At 34.6% G+C, this 18162-nt stretch overlaps 1 protein-coding gene across 50 annotated transcripts in view; it reads right to left on the bottom strand.

Annotated features, from left to right (window-relative positions):
- Window positions 1-18162, bottom strand: part of LOC139122505 (mucin-2-like) — a 166389-nt gene that overhangs the window by 127712 nt on the left and 20515 nt on the right. For 7 of the 50 annotated variants that reach the window (XM_070687931.1, XM_070687932.1, XM_070687933.1 and 4 more), the window contains exon 1: window positions 5415-5547. The exons of 42 other annotated variants lie outside the window; for them this stretch is intronic. The gene's annotated coding sequence lies outside the window, so the exon portion shown is untranslated. Of the gene's footprint in view, window positions 1-5414; window positions 5553-18162 lie in introns of those variants that run through there. One more of the 50 variants, XM_070687934.1, reaches the window with a different exon arrangement.

Genomic DNA, 18162 nt, shown 5'->3' with positions numbered 1-18162 from the left:
CTTTGTGAGAGTTCTCACCAAGCACGTCAAGAATGTCACTATCACACACAGTACACGCCCCGTGACCATCACAGAGCCAACACAGACAATGCAAAACTGAACAAAATAAGACAGGAATTTCTTTCATGAGTGTAAGGATGGTCAAAGTTTTTTTAAAGAAGGAAATTATATGAACACTCAGCTTTAAGATGAATTCCGAAGCAATGACATCAATAGATTAAATGGTTAGGGAGTCTACCTCTGATGTATAAAATGTCCAGAGTCCAGGAGCCAACAGAAATAAACTGACGGAAGTCCAATTAGAAAAAAGACGCATATATCAGCATAGTTCTGCAAATACCACAACTAAAATATCCACTCAAGGGAGACCAGCTGCTCTCAGAGAAATCAAACCGTCATTATGCAAGTAATGAGTCCAGACAGATCAGTGCTGATAAAGCCATTAAGTTATGGTTGGTGTAATTATAGACAGGTTACAAATTACAAATATTGTTAGATCAGGATCAGTTACATGTAGATGGTACTGATGATGTCACCAATGGTTTTGTTGTCAGAACAACTGCTGCATGTACAATGTAAACATTGCTCTTTTGTTATTCTTATACCTCTTGCCTGTTTGATCATGTGAACTCAAAAAAAAGAAAGTGAAATTGAATTAAAAACACATCACTGTATGATTTTATTAAGAGACTTACATTGTAAAATATGGTATACAAACCTAAACAGTACATTTTACTATTGTCATCCCGACATAAACTCTAGGGACCAAGACATCCACATAGAAATGTACTGATTACAATGGCACTTTCCTGGAGATTGTCATCACAAACTAGATATGAGAGAGCGTCCAAAAGTGGAAAACTATTACACAACTGAGAAAGTAAACACTGAATATTTGTAATTTTGTTCAATTATAGATAACTTTTAAAGAGTTGGATACATATTTTGAGATAGTAATATTCATTAAATAAGAAATGAATTTTCTTTTATCAGGGAATTAATTACCATAATCCATATGACTGAACTTTGGATATATTTTACAGTAAGATACTGACTCAGTTATAGTACACATCTACGTTTACTTGATGTGGAAGAGTTACTGTAGACTTTAGAATGACAATTACCATAACAATGTTTCAGATGTTTAAAGGTATTGCCATGAGAGCTAGCTGTCAGTAGCTAATTGTGTAATTTGTTACACAATGTCTTCAGAACAATCAGTATTGTCATATGTCATTTCACAGTGTGTTTGATTCTGTTGTCACTGATGACTGATGAATTCTAATATGTCAGTGATTGACATTTTGCCATTGGACATGACAGTATTGTGAACAATTTCCTACAATCCATTCTATACTAAGACTAATTCACACTGTCCAGGGAGGGCCCTAGCAGCATTTAGCAATTTTGTCTAACAATTCCTGATTTTCACACAATGGATTCTTGCCTGAATAGATAAATACATGTACATCCGTGTTAAGTCTGTTCTCACTCTGCAATAACCTGTATATAACTTTCATAAATGCTGTATCTCGAGATCTCAATCCTTGATTCATCATCCATAATCAGAGCAAGAAATGTTAAAAATAAATCAAAATGTTCTATTTTTCTCTCCAGTCCAATATTGATTTACATGTACACATGTCATTGTATTTAAAGATGAATCTAGAGTTAAAGGGCCAATACCTGTAACTTTTGATTATTTTTTAAACTATTCTTCATATTAATGTCAAGCACACTTAAAGTCTCACTCTACCCTCAAAAGCATGTTGAGATAAATACATGTAGTACTAAGCTTGTCAACTCAGTCTGTACATATTTTAGATTGCACTATTGTTAAAAAGTGAATTTCTGTCCAGACTAGTACTGAAATGTAAATGATTTATGTAACTCTGTATTTTACATGTAAATGTGTTGGCAAGCTAAATATTATATATTTCAACAAGCTTTTTGGAGTAGTACAATAACTTGAAATTGACATACAAAACAAACATACTGAAAACATTATCAACACAGTTACAGCTATATACTGTCATTTTAGTTGTGAAGTCTGGAATGACATCAACAATTTTATTACCCATAATGCTAAGGTTAAGACAACAAATTACATTATTATCCATTCTACAGCTGGTGTACAGATTGTAAAGCACTGTGCTGATCACAGCCAAGACTTGCTCACCGAATACATCTAAATGCTCTCCCCTCAACCCTTGGCCCCTACTATGGGACAATCATTGGCAATGGCAGTAACTAACACTGTTATGTGAAATTTGAAACTTTCCATGAAACCTAATCATGGATAAAATATTGTACAGCTGTAACAATAATTACTAAATAGTACGATGACGTAACCGATTAAGTTTGATTGTTGTTTACAACACAAATACTAGGTAAACTGTTTAAGCACTTTCTTCATGAAGCTATCACAAAGGAAGCAAACTTTACTCTTTTAAAATTTTGGAATTTCTACACCACTGTCACCATGTAAACAATCTATGAATCATCTTTTAAGGTGGAGCTGCATGTTGCCAACACAGTTTTTTTCAAAGCAATATTTCTCATCAAAGGTGACAAGGAAAACCCCTCATACTATATATTTTCAAAAAGCAGAGACTCTAAAGTTTAGTATGGTTGCAGTAGTTTACTCAAAGGATGAAGTGGGTGTATATTTGGGGTAAAAACCTCAATTTTGGTCTTAATGATAAAAATTAATTTAAGTTGAGGCTATTTTTTGAAATGTGATATTCCACTTGAAAGAAGAGTGCATGCAGAAAAAAATGACTATTTTATTTGACATTATCTATCCTCATTCTAAAATGGTAGGGGTTTAAAGACTGACACTCAAAAAAAAAGATTAAAATCATGAAAAGCAAAATTACACTGCCTTTTATTCAAAATGTAAGAATTTATTGCCAAACAAAATAGTCCTTTTGTTATATAGCATTTAACAACATAATGTGAAAATTCAGAAAATTTGACCCAGCCAGAGTGGAGTTAAATTCTTTGGAAATTTTGAAATTGGGAGGAAAAAGAAGCCAGGAAATCGAGTGATTTGCATACATTTGCATAAATTAACACTTCTTATCACGCAACTTCGCTGCTTGATAAGCTACAAGGTGAACCCAACCAATATTTTAATCTTGGGTTAACAAATTAATTAAAATTGAATAAATATTTGCAAAAAAGTGATTTTTGAGCAAAATATGCTGTGTTGGGTGCAGCGCCCCCTTAATGGGAAATATAAAGACTTCAGAGAGTAGCAGATAAGATGCTTAAAGACTCCCAGTGTACTGGTAATGAATTTGCATTGTTACTGTTGCCAAGGAAACTACACACAACTTTGAATTATTGTCATGACAATGTGTATTACACCTGCTTGCAACATTTATCAACCAGACACAGGCAGAAGGATGGGTATTCACCATGAATAATAGTAGACACATAAAATTGCTTTGAAACCAGACAGTAACATCATCCTAAACATACACTGTGAACAAAACATCCCTTACACCAAGTAGGAAACTCGGCTATGAAGTTGTACCCCCTTGAGTCCCCAATTTGAATTTCAAATGAAGCAAGACCGTGGCTGTTGTTCATGAAGTAATCTAGCACTCAGCCATAAAGAGTTTTCAACCACCCCATAAATCAGTAAATTGACTATAGCCTGGCCGTGTAAGTATCAGCGACTCACATTTCAATGGTGCCTCTAGCTGTAGTCTGAGCTACTATATTTATCACTCGGCTCACCCAACGCTGTAACACAAGAGCTAATCCCTTGGAATATATACAGCCACACTGCATTATGGTTTTTTTTTAATGTCTAGGTTTTGATCCAATATTTTCAATTTTTGACAGACATATCAACATATTGTGTAGTTTTCCATTCTGTAATTTCAACACATTTATGAAAGAACTTTCGACAGAAATAGAAACGGTTGCTCCAGATATAATGATGATTTGCTCAGTTACCATAGGCTAAATTGGTAAATTACAAATACTCTATGTTGAATTAACTATATTATTAATAAGTCAGATCCAAATGTACGCAGCAACAAAATGATGCCGTTGGAATTTCTACATGTGGTTGTTTCACATTTGTTGACTTTGACCTGTCCTACAATTGACAATCATTTAATTTTACACATGTGATATTGACAGTATATATTTGTCTTTCACAAATATACCAAGAACACTTGAAGTGATGGATATACTACCAGGAGATTGACAAAGGGTTAATGTAATAGGCTGATTGGTTTCAGTGTTCAAGCTTAGAGTATATGGATGAAAATGCAAAGCCAAGTACATAGATGAAGCACTGACACAATTTCAACTGAATACAATAGTCTAGACATTTTACAATCATTAGAGAGTTGCAATCCATCATAGGATCTGACACCAACTATAAAAATTCCTACAATTAATATATATACAAAGTAGCATTTTACAAAATTGTTCATATTCCATTAAGGCTAACATGCCAACAATTTTTTAAAGTATGCAAAAATTTCCCATCCAAGGATCGTGATGCTTTGCATTTTATCAGCAACAGTGGTGGCCAAATAGTAGATTTTAACACAAATAATCGCATAGTCAACCATTTCCTTTCAAGAAATTTAGACTAGATGTCAAAATGTGCCCCAGGGCCAGAGCAGTACACCGCACTGTCGGCTGAAATTCCCAAAAGGCCTTGCATTCCAGGGGGCATATTACATAAACAGCTATATTCTTACTTTAAATGCTTCACAGTGTGTTTTTAAACTGAGCCAACTTGAAAAGCTTTTCTTCTGTTTGTGCCACAGAATAAGAAAGTACACCTCCCTCACAAGAACCATTCATATTCTAACAAAGGTCAAACATACATCATACACAACAACAGCCTATTGTCAGGCTTCAACTAGCCATCATCACACAACTATGTCAACGCATGAGGGGGGTGGGGTTAGATGAGGTCAATCCCACATCCAAGCTAGTTTTCCTCTGACAATTATATCATTAAATTGTTCACCATGCTAATTAATCAATTACTTTTATGAGTGTATTGACAAAGCAAATAGGTGTGTGACCCCATTGAACCACAAAATGTTTCTGACACAACGACTCCGTTATGCGGTTTTTGTATTGTATGCCTTGTATACACTGTATTGTTAACCAGGCTACTAGATTAAATCTGCATCTTTTTACCTACAGAGCATGAAAATGATTGAATTGTATAATTTCTTCTGAGCCAAATGAATGACTGGCTAATTAGCAAGGGCCATTAGAGGCCATGGCTGCAAATAGAATACAAGTCCATCTGTATGTCAACTTCAGAACACGCTGTGGTCCAAATAATAACTACACGAACATCACAATTGTTCATACCTCTGTAACCACACCCTCTGTCACAATCAAAATCTAAAACAGATCTACGTTACCTGATTACTGGAGCTCAAATCCGCTTCTAAGAAAAAAAATTTTTGGTTAATTCACCACCGCACACTGCACGCTGAACACAACAAATCCGAGCCTCTTGTTTGTTGCCTCCCTAGGCTACCGTAAAGTGACACTAAGATGGCTTCAATAGACAACGGACAGACACCCTTAGATCATCATAAATTAACATTTTAATCTTTCAGAAAGGAGTACAATAAAAGACAATGTTCACGTCATGAGAAATTAATCCTGCACTTTTACTGAGCTACAATATCTGACAGAACAGTTAAATTACTACAAGTGTACAGAAATACAAAAACACAAATGTTATCGGTAAAATATTATGTACTGTACATCACAATGATATACACCTAACATGTGACGGCATGTAAATATCAACACAGTTCAAGGAATTACCAGAGCTGACTGAAGATGTTGTGTCAGGCACATGTAGGGGTAATGACCTTGATATTGTGTGGCACCAATAAATACATTAACCCCCTTCTGTGCAATAATCAATGCAGATACACTTTCCAGTTACTGCAAAATGTCACATGTCATTGTTGAATTACATTGGTATTAGTCCAAAACAAACTTATTTCATGAAGATTCATAGAGATTTCATGAGATTATAGGAAACTTTTACAGACTTATTCTTTTCACATACAAAAAATTAAAAATCTACTATCACTTTTATGATGATTAAATCAATTCCTACATCAGAACAGGGTATAGAAAGATATTGAAATATTTAATTTAGCTATTTAGGATTAATTCACATACATGTATTTGCACCCAATAATTTAGATTACTATGAGTTCTTACTACCTTAGTAACAAGTGAGTGTTTCACTTGAAGGGCTTCATAGCAAAAGGGCATTGACCTTTCATACCACTTTTCTGATCAGCTGGGTACATGCACATTTTCAACTTACCTAATCATCACTTTATTTCATTTTGTTCATTACATACAAATCATAATCTTTCTGAATAATTTAGTTTGGCTTAATTAACATGACTTTAGTATTGAAAATGAAAGAAGGGATTCATAATTAAGCATGAGAACTGTATGTATCACATGCATGGTATTATTGTCAATTGGTACTTTTGCTAGACAATCTACTGTAATAATTACTGTCTTCCAACCAAGACATTTTGTTCAACGTACCCACAAATTAGATATTCTGATAAATCAAGGGGCAAATCATTACTACAGTATAAAGATACCAAAAATGAATTATCCATAGTTAATTACTGTGACTAATTACATTATCTCTACTCCTATTACATTGTATTGGTAATTAAATGTCACCAAAGAGTGGATGAAATTTTCAAATTATCATAATTAAATGCCTGATTAAAACTAAATGGACTTGGCTGCTCATGTAATTACATCTGTGGTATATAGGTAATCTTTCTGGAAAAGTGGCCATACTGTACTCTGTATGTAGCCCATAGCAAGATTGTTGAACAGTTGCAATGAGCTCCCAATATCGCCGTCACATTTCAATGTTTTTTGAGTTCATATCATGACAAACATGTCAATGAACTTCTGGATGAATATGCGTCAATTTTAACTACACATAATTACACAATCATTATATGATCCATAAAATCTCACTTTTACAGTCTTGGCTGTTCGAAGCTGTGTGGCAATGCTTTGTAAAATGTCCACAATACTGCTGTTATCAAGCTGAGCTCTCTGTCATGTATTTGTGTAGGCCTTGATTCTGACATAGTACCGTACTTATCAGTAAAAAGATTCTTTATACTGATCAAATATTGAAATATCCTAGCTCTGCCTTGCTGTGGAATGTACTCAAAACCTGTACATTCATGTACACCAAGTCTTAAATGTCTCATGAATACAGAACACCTTCAGGCATTCTTCAATCTCGGAGGTCATTGACTTTTTACACAGTGTGCTGCAGAACATCATTCAATTGCGAAGGACTGTAGCTTTTATGAACTGTAAAACTAGAATTTTATGAACAACATCATTTAATAGTGAAGGTTTAAGCATTCAAACGTCAATACTGTTGTGACATATCTATGTTGCCAACTGTATTAACTTCCGACTTTGAGAGATGCTTTACTTAAGCCTTGAGTGAATTCCGGTGAAATTATTGGTTCATCAATATTTTATGCAAGCTGCCCGAGGTGAATGGTTAATCATAAACATTCAATGGAACTGCTGACTCAGCAAAAGTGGGCAATGAAATTTTAGAATGCCAACTGGTAGCAGAGGTCATTTGCAACCTTGAAAACTTCATTAGTTCAAATATTATGAAGCTCAATGTTAACCCACATGTATCTAAACGTTTTCTGTCTATCTATGTAATATGAAACAGTAGCTCATCTTCAATGGACACACTTTACATATATTTCTGCACAGTTGCTTGCATTCACTATCTTTTAACCTGAATGAAAACATGTGTTATAAAATAACATTTTACAAAAATTTCACAAAACATTGCCTTCTCATGATGTTTCGGTTCCACAAATTATGAAATATAGTCAGAGGGAATGTATTTCTGTTGCAATAATCCTGCATTGCAAGGATACAGGTACCAGCATATTTCTTAATTTACAGTAATATGAAACTCATTAACCGTGTCTTACATACAGCAAAATAGATCACCTGCATATTTGATATTTACTCAAGAGAGGGGTTGTCTGAATTGCACCTGTGTGACTTTCTTGGTTACAAACAATGTATTTCATGCACGGTATCTCGATTAAAGTCAACAATATTTAAATTTTATCTTGCACATTATAACAAACATGTTATCCTTTTCATCAATCGCCAACGTACATTGGATACAGTGCTTGTATTGGTCACCTGACCTTTTTGAGGGCAGTTCCAATATCCCCCTCCTGTCATATGTTACTTTGATATTGCTTCAGACAATTCATTTTGATGATTTAACAATGGTAAATTATCATACTGTATTGTGTACGTCTTTAATACATGTAATTTTACTTCACTTATGAAATAGCGATAACACAACTTTAAGAGAGCTAATGTCATGCCACTACATTTAATTTTTTGTACATTTGCAACTACTTTCAGATCAATTTTATCTTACATATTTTTTTTATTGACATTTACTACTTGTCTTGAACTCACCAAATACATGACTAAACATTTACACAGCTAATACAAAATTGAGGCCCATGCAGTCAAATGCACATGTTTAAATTATAATATTGCTGAGCCATAAAACATTTATGATGTTATATCTAGTTAACATTTATGATTAATACCCTATGGGAGATTCTTGTAGGTCAATTGAAAAGGAATTTTACTAAGATCATTAATCAATGGGCTCATTTATATGTAAATGGATTTGTTAGTTATGAAGTTCATAATTGACAAATATTTTTTTAAATGTCAGCTACATGTGTAAAAGCATTCTGTTTTGAAAGCTAGAATTGATAATAATTTGGTAAAATCTTATAATAATCAGTTAACCAGATATATGGGAGAAAATATCCCAGGGGTAAATCTGTACCATGTTATAAGAATGAACTCAATGCTCACATTTATATTTGATTAATGTCTTCATCATGGACACTACATACAATATACACAAGAATTCAAGTACTAAATTTACATGTAGTGTGTCTTATACATGATCCAATAATTTGATGTGACACTTTTTCCAACTTTCAAGAAATAAAAAGTTTGACCGGAATATTAGAGCTGTCACGGAATATTTAATCACTTTATTAAAAAGCTTCCCTTGATCATCTTCATTTCAAAGAAGAAAGAAGACTTTTTATTTCAAGATGTCAAATCTCCTCTTTACTGACATAATTTTGCAGATTTCACATACATGACATGTATGGTATACTACTTTAAATATTGAGACATTTTAGCACTCAAGCAACTGAAAATGATAATGTCTCTGTACTATTTCTTTGAAATTCTACTTTCAGAATTACTATAGTCTTGAACTTTGACTGCTGGAATGTAGCAGGTACAAAATTAAAATTTATATTTCAGTGGCTTGTTCAGGAACACACTCAATGCCAATTGTCACCAAAGTCTTAAACACACGGCATATAAACATACAAATTATTCAGGTGTGTAGGGTGGGTTTTCTGAAATATGCCTGCAGCAACTATTAATAAATTGACATGAAGTAAATGAATACTTGAAACCATTAACATGCCATCTAAATTAAACCTTCATGCTTCAGGGTAAGGTCAAAGGGCATGACCTCTGACACCAATACCTCAGAGTTATGATCTTTTTAGTCTACCCTTTGGTATCCATAATAGCTCTACCATTTATTTCAGGAAAACAAATTCAGCAAAAGACCATCATGCATGTAGCATTTTGACTTAAACTGCAATACCCAATCAAACGCCATCTCTGGTACATGTTCATGTATGTTACATAAACATATTTTGTGTTTTTGTGTATTTTGTCCAATGTTACACAAACGTGAAGTTATGATTGTCATGTTTGTCAAAATTCAATGGAATTTCCTGTAACTATATCTATGCAATTATTTCTTCAAATTAATCCATAAATCATTGCTTAGAGCAACTGTCATTATCAAAAGCAATGCAATTTCAGTTTATGCTGATGATGTACAATCAGCAATGAAATGGGACACAATGTTGTCTCTGTGTCTTAGATCATACACACACACATTTTGAAATCAATGTTTGAATTTTGGTAGAATAAAAAGTGCTTCAAATTCCAGAACCAATGATGCATGCACATTTTCATATCTTTATTGGACTGGTTACCCTGGCAACCAACTATCACAGCTGGCAATACCGTCTCCACATGGCAAATTATAAACTGCCTTGCAGAAGTAGATGTTTGAATAATCACCTTTCTTCAATACTGCAAATTTATATTATCTACTTCTAATCTTCAATTATATCAAATCACCATGAAAATAACTTGATTATCATGTTAATAATATTTCACCAGTAATCAAAAGAGACTCATTTGTAATGACAAAAGATAAAAGTCACTTGAATAATTCTCTAGTACGAAGAACATCCCTTACTGAACCCCTCCCTGAAATAAAGAGTTCCTATAAATCTCAGATGAAATATTTGTATCTTGTCTACCCTTTCAGATCTAAATTTATCTTGATATAAATTTCTTTCTGTTTATCACTATCGGTCGCAATGAATCATATCTGGTGAGTTCAAAACTGCCTCAAGTCCCTCCTTGACATGTTTTCTATCAATGCAGCGGGTGACTGCAAACTCGCCACATGGTATCTATCATGAAATATGTCCTGTGTTTATTTTCAGACCACTGACCCCATTTGACCCAGGTCACATGGATAAGTTACGTCTGTCCCTACAATGCAAAGTCATCAGGTAGTAACACACTGAATCTTTCTTTGGCACAAGTTGGTGTGATTTCTTCACTAGTATTAAAACACATTTTCTTGTCCTTTCCCCAAGGTCAAGAATCTAGTCAGTTTGTACCATTCAGAGATTTTGCGAATTTACATGTACATGTACAGTACCCTCATTGGTTTATCAGAGAGAAGAGCAAATATTGATTGACCTTTGGCCTTGACCTACATGCTACTATTATGACCTGTACTGATAAAATGCCTGGTCCTCATTCAATCATGTCGTGAATAATATACATTCACACGTACCTGTATAACATGTTCATTTAACAGGTCATTTGTAAAAGACATGTATCTCACTAAAATATTTCAAACAGTGGATTGTTAAACTCTCAAACTTGGCAAAGAACTCACCATTTTTCATGCAATTTTTTATATTACTATTGTAAATACTGTACACTTTTACTTGACCAGTAAGGGAGAAGTATTGTCATGATAGAGCCTTTGACATGTGAAATTCTGAGAACATGACATGCATGCACACATATTGTAATGAATGAAATGTGGTCACTGTCCCACTGTGGTAAACTTTTCAATTAATCACAAAATCTACATGTGGCCCAGTGAATTACACTTGTGGTAGACACAGTTTATTTGACGGGGACAGAGTGGTTCAGGACAACATTCCATGGTCTAAATCTTGAAGTTGTTGTTTGTTTGAGTCACACTGAGATACTGAGTTGAAGATTCCACCCCAGACTGTCAAGGTCAAATGCTGTCTTATCTGGTACAACAAAATATTTGGATAATGTTGCATGTGGTTAGGACTGGCGTGTCACAGCATGCCATCAGTGAGTGGATCTGTTTGTGGTGGCTCTCTTGATGTCTGAACAAAATTTTTAATACACATGCATCCGGGAGGAAATTGCTCCACAAGTGTCTCTAACCATTGCCCTTGAATGTGCAACTGCAAAATTTGTTCCAAAACACTGTACTCATTGATTTCAGAAAAAAAAAGACTTAAATGGGTTATGATATTTACATACTAACCCTCATTCAACAAAGAGAAATACTTTTTGGAAACCTACTTCTTACATCTACAATGATGGGGAAACTGACTAATACACTGTAGAGCATGAGGCACATATGAATTACATCAGATGTCACATGTGTGATATATATCATATTACATACACATGTGATATGTTTGGACAAACTGTTATCATTGCACATTTCAACGGTGATATGACACTATGATTTACGCATATCTACATAACAATTACCTATATCACATTATGTGATATATGAAGAGCGCCCTCTTGTGGTGAAAAGTAAGGAATAAAGACATATATAATTCACTGGGAGTGCCCCATTTTCTGGATTTACTGGAGATTAACTAGAGCGATTTCAATGTTTCAAGTGGAAATAAAACAACACTAATACTTCTCCATGGATTGGTATTTGGTCATAAATCTATTTGATTTATTGACAGGAAAGAGAAAGAGAGAAGTACATTTCATCACAGGATATACTGTAAATGACATGTACAGTATATCCTGCACATGTACCAACCAGTATGTAATGAGATAAACATTTACAAACTCACACAATACCCTAGTGTAGTGGGATGGAATAAACCTCAGTTCTCAGTTGTAGCTGTGCTTTAGATAATCACTATACTGGACGACTTCCCTCCAGAAAGAATGATTTAGTTTCACTCATAACAATAGTGACTGCACAAAATTGTTTCCATACAAATGTCCAAGGACATCGTTGAAACACAGATGTCGGCAAATTCTTCGTCTGCAAATTCTCACCTTGATTGATATGGTCTATTAAATGTCTTTCTCTTCCACACAACATGGCATTTGTCAGGGCCAGTTGGTGTTTCAAATCTCAATTAATCCTGAAAGTTATACAGAGAGTTATATACCTGTGGCAAGACAAGTCTTTTTTCTTAATGTGCATCGACTGCTAACATTTCTTTTTCAGTTGCTGATGGATTAACTGTTCCGAGGTCTCAAAGGACTGCTGTGCAGTCAGAGGTTTGTCAAGTAATGGGACAAGTTATCTCATAGCTTCCACACAACTGCGCTTCGAGGGTCTATGGCTTGTCTAACAAAATAATTGAAACAAAGGAGGCAGCTTTCTGGCAGGCAACCTTTCTAGACACAAGCACTCATTCACAGAAAAAAATAAGTGAAGTTTGAGCCTATTTGAACATAAACACTGACAGCCTCAGGAAAATAAGTGTTACAACTACCAGTAATTTTGTACCTTTTGTTTTGTTGTCTATACTTGTATCATCACGAGGTAATGGCGACTTCATCTTCGTCCAGTCAATTATCAGGGAATGATTACATCATAATCAAAACCAAAGACAATCACACATCAAAGACAATAAATAATTATTAAATAGAACCATAATGGTGTTGAGTAACTCTGTTTGTAGTATTGCTGAATTAATTATTACTCCTTATCATTACCAAAAGTTGGAGAAAATCAAGAATAAGAATCATGTACATATCAACAGGTACAGTTCTGACAGTGTTAGCAATACATGTAGTTTGGTCTTTTATATGTGTATAAATGTGCAGAGTGTTGAGGAACTGATCATATTTTCTGAACTCCTTGAGTAAATTTTGCAATTTCTTGAAACTTCTTTGCATCAGTCCAAATACAGAACATGCATGTACATGTATCAATATGTCAACCTTCTTTGTGTCAAAGAACTCTTTTTTGAGTGAAGTAAGCTTCAGTGGCCTGTTACTTTAACCTAGAGGGTACCAGCATGCAGTATGTAACATTGTATGAGGAACACTCAAATTATATTCATGTATGCTAAAAGTGACCAATGGTTAAATTGAAATCTAAGGTAAGTAGAGAGGTGTACAAACACAGCAGTTGCCAACCAATTATAGATTCCAATTCTATCAATCAAAGACAATACCACAGGGTATACTTACATCATGTGAAAACTGCAACTGTTAAAACAAGAACTGACTGTCACACAGTCAGTGAGCACTTTAAGGTTGTCCCTAGGGCATGTAGGAAAACCCTCAATCCACAGGACGCTGTATGTACTATGGTTCAATGAACTGAAACTCATTGGGTTCGATTCAATTGAATACACAGAACTAATGTAGATGCCATGGACGATACAGTATTCCAAGTGTACTGTGTCACCCTCAGGTGACTTTGACATAAATATCTTAGTAACGGTCAATACAGACATAAAATCAAGATCAAACTTTCCTGCTGATCAACTGGTATTCCTCCTGAAATTTAATCATGGAAAATACCAGGCATTGTTTTACCTCACAATGGCCCTTCTGAGCTCCACTTTTGGAAAAATATTACCTTAAAATTTCTAGTTTCCATAATTTCCATTCCTAATTACAGATTGTTGTTTGCCAAAGCAGAGGTGTGATAGTTACTGATTTGTGGATCAAAGCATGACATATCTATGTACATATATGCTTTAGTTTGGACAGATGTGAACAATTGAGGAACACACTGATATCATCATGTATAAGTTTTCCAATATTTAAATTTTACACATTTATCTGTCAGAAGATCCTTTCTACCTTTCAGGACTACATGTAAACACAGTCCCTCAACAAATGTAAAGAAGTTGCAGAAGTCTACTGCAAATTAGAAAGATGGAGAAATTGACTAAAATGCATCAATACAACATATGGATTGGTAATAGCACACATTTAGCAACCTAAACAAATATAAATCCTTAACATTCTTAATCAAACTTCATATCAATATCTAACTCTTCGTAGATTTCTGTAATAATTCTTAGAAGTACACTTTCCCAAGCAAAATATGTAAACCATGTATTATCTGTGGTAATCTGTCAGAAATCTATGCCAAGTAGGAAATACTACATGATATCAAACAAATACAGTACAATACTCCATATTATCATAGTCCTACAAATTCACATAACTTTGCCATGGTTACACCCCTGGATACCGGGTGGAGTGTTCGCAATGGTCAAAAAAATATGCTGATCTGTGAGATAATGTTTCTGTCCGAGGTAAACTATCCTATGGGAACTGTTTTTATCAGCTGGTATCAAGTATTTCAATATTCTGTATGAACTAGAAATACTGTATATCAATTATCATTGAACACGATGGTTCAAAGTTGGTGCTGTGCATAAAGAGCACAGCATATATTGTCCGGGCACCAAAAATAACCTAGAACCCATACTAGGCTACAGTATTACGTTTTCCTGGAACAATGGCAAAAATTCAACTTTTAGGAAGCTTTACACATATTTTATGTGTTTACTTCAACATACGATACGTTATATCCTCTCAATTGTCATAGCCTCCATATTGTCAATTCCTCCAGCTTTTGTTACCATGGAATTTAACATTTCTTCCTTGCACAAATCACTACACATGTACACGATAGCCAAATATTTTTCTATTACATATAGAGAAAACACTACTTTGAAGCACCTTCAACGATGAAGAAAAAACAAACAGGAAATATTAAATTGCTGCAGGAAAGGAAAAATTGTCTCAAAAGTAACTGTTTGTGGTCTTACGATTTTGACTATTATCACTACACTTGCATACCTAAAATTTGCATAATTATATTGTATGTAATATGGTAGAGGCAAAGATAGGCTGAAGAAGAACAACACAATATTTTCTTCAATATTTCCCCAAGGGGAGTAACTTATCACTGAAAGATGGCCTGAAATTCAGGACTCACTCACATAACCACAGGGTTACACTTCACCTAACCACAAATTCTAATGTACCGTGAAACAAGGCTACTGTACACAACTTTGTGTTGGAATGCAAAACTACGTTACATGTATAGGAGGTGATGTCATCTATTTTCCCACTGCTTGCTTGCCGATTGTAACTTGTCTTATTTCAATGTGAAATGAATGTAATCTGGTACAAATGAAATATTCTATTGTTCAAAATTATTTAATGCAGTCTAACACCATTCTAACTCCAAATCCATCCTCACAACCATAATTGTTGAGAAAATGAGTCTATTACACCATTGACAACACCCCCAAAACTTAACCCCACCCATGATCTAAAACTTATATCAAACATTTACCATGGATGTAATGTTGAGGTCACATATATGACAATAAATGATATAATGGATAGAAACACAATGTACTGACATTTGTGATAAAATGATACAAAATTATGCAACTCATCATCTAATTAACCTTTTTGATTCAAATAAACCCTGTAATAGTACATTAAATAAATAGACTAATTTTGGTAATTTTTGCAATTTTTAGCATTATTCTGCCAGTTTCATTTTTTTTATGTGAGGAGTTTGAAACAGGTTAAAGTCTACCTTTACACAGGAAAAACAGCTGTCATGTACTTTAAACTTTTCTTACAGAGACAAAATAGATACAGAATACTAATAATTTCTGTCATCTGCTTGAAATGTATGCTAATGAGGAAAATGGCATGCTTCCACACAAACAACACTTACAGCGCAGTCTACATGTTTGAAACCTACATATATATGTAAGTGATCGGCAATTCTAAAGTTCATCGTTGATTCTAAGATAGTAATTCAATATTAGACCAAATATCATTAAAAAAATAGAGACCTAGCTTTAGATTGCATTTTGTTACACAAGTACAATTATCAGGTATATACATGTACATGTGTGCACAAAATGCCTAGGACATCTACTGGAAATCATTACAATGTGATAAATCATGGTGAAAATCAGTAACTTCAATTGCAAATCTGCAGATTACTGGACATGTGGGTAAAATCTATATTTTATTCATCCATCATCAGAAGAAAGAAAGAATAATGAAATTAACTGTGTAATAGATAGATTAAACAGCTTCAAGTGTTTATATTCAACTTTAAAGCTGGTACAAAGAAATTTGACACCAAGGCATTGCAACACTGGCAAGCCAAAATTGGCACCAAAGAAAAATCAAAATATGGGAAAAATATCTATCTAGGTTGAGAAGGTCAGAAAACAAGTGAAAAACAGACACAAAAGTGAGTTTAATGCCTGCATTTGGTGAAAATATTTTGACCTGGGAAACCTGTTGGGAGACCCATTGACGGAAATTATATTAAGACTCTAGTATGAGGGTTTCTACACAAACAGAGACTGTGACCACAAGTATGTAACATGACCTTGGTGTGCTCAGTTGACCGCAGATAATGAGCTTGGCAATTTCAAAAAGTACATGTATGGATAGTAGATGTAATATTCACATTAAAGTACTGCAATAGCAAACTACATGTGCATGGATATGTTTATTTTCAGTATTGAGAAGAAATTGCAAACTTTTACCCATTCACATTATTCATTGACAAATTACACCTGTACAGGCATGTGTAGGAATCTGTCATTGCCACTGAAAGCACAAATCGTAAAAAAAAATTGGTTTTACAAAAAATTCCACATCGGTTAAAATCTCAAAGGACAAAACCATACATCTCCATGAGAGCAAGAATGGAGACGCCTGACATTCAGCAACAAGAATCTGTGACTTTGTCATTCTTTGGTGTGTTCAAACTGTACAGCAGATAACCACACTGAGCTGGAGGATCTCATAGCGATCCATGGACAAGCAAACCTGAATGGGGTTACTCATCCTTTTGAAGGTTAAGAAGACAAAAATATATGAATTAAGACACAACTATCTCTTCAGCTTGGCAGAAGGTCTCGTACATCTGACTGGTCATGCATGGCTCCATAAAAAATCCATCTGTCCATGGACATTGATACGGACAATGGCTGAGTTGGTAGCAAAATGAAGAGAGGAACTGATAGGAGAAAGGCCCTCAGTGAGACCTCACAGCCATTACAATAGAGTCTGTAATGGTATTCAGTGTACAAGGACACCGACAAGATCTCTCTTTCAGGACAATCTCAGTCAGTGGACTTGGTGTACAATGACAAAGGTTACAGTAAACACTGTTGCAAGACATCTCTGTTTTGAAACCCAATCCACAGTAAACCCAGGCAGCTTTTAAAAACAGGTCATTTGAGGTCTATCCCCATTAGGCTAATAGAGGAACACATCTAAGGTACCTCATAAATATATTAGAAAGGTTTTGAAGTTCCCCGGAAACCAAACCATCCATCCACTATGCCTTGTACACCTGGTACATGTGTGAATAACAAACTGTACAATGTATCAGTCACTGTTTGCCTTGAAAACTACAGCACACAATTTATAAAACCAGGAACACAGCGCACACCTGGGAATGTGAGATATTTCAAGCAGTTGGCTGACTGAAATCCTGTATGTGTATGCATGTATCCATCTCTCTTCTATACATGTACATCATACCACTGTACTTGACATTGGCAAAAACAGTACAATTCAATGGCCAGTACACATGTACTGTACAATACTTGACCTAAATATTAA

Source organism: Ptychodera flava, chromosome 22 (genome assembly GCF_041260155.1).
Source record: "Ptychodera flava strain L36383 chromosome 22, AS_Pfla_20210202, whole genome shotgun sequence".
NCBI classification, from domain to species: Eukaryota; Metazoa; Hemichordata; class Enteropneusta; family Ptychoderidae; genus Ptychodera; species Ptychodera flava.
This window is presented reverse-complemented; position numbering and strand designations above follow the sequence as displayed.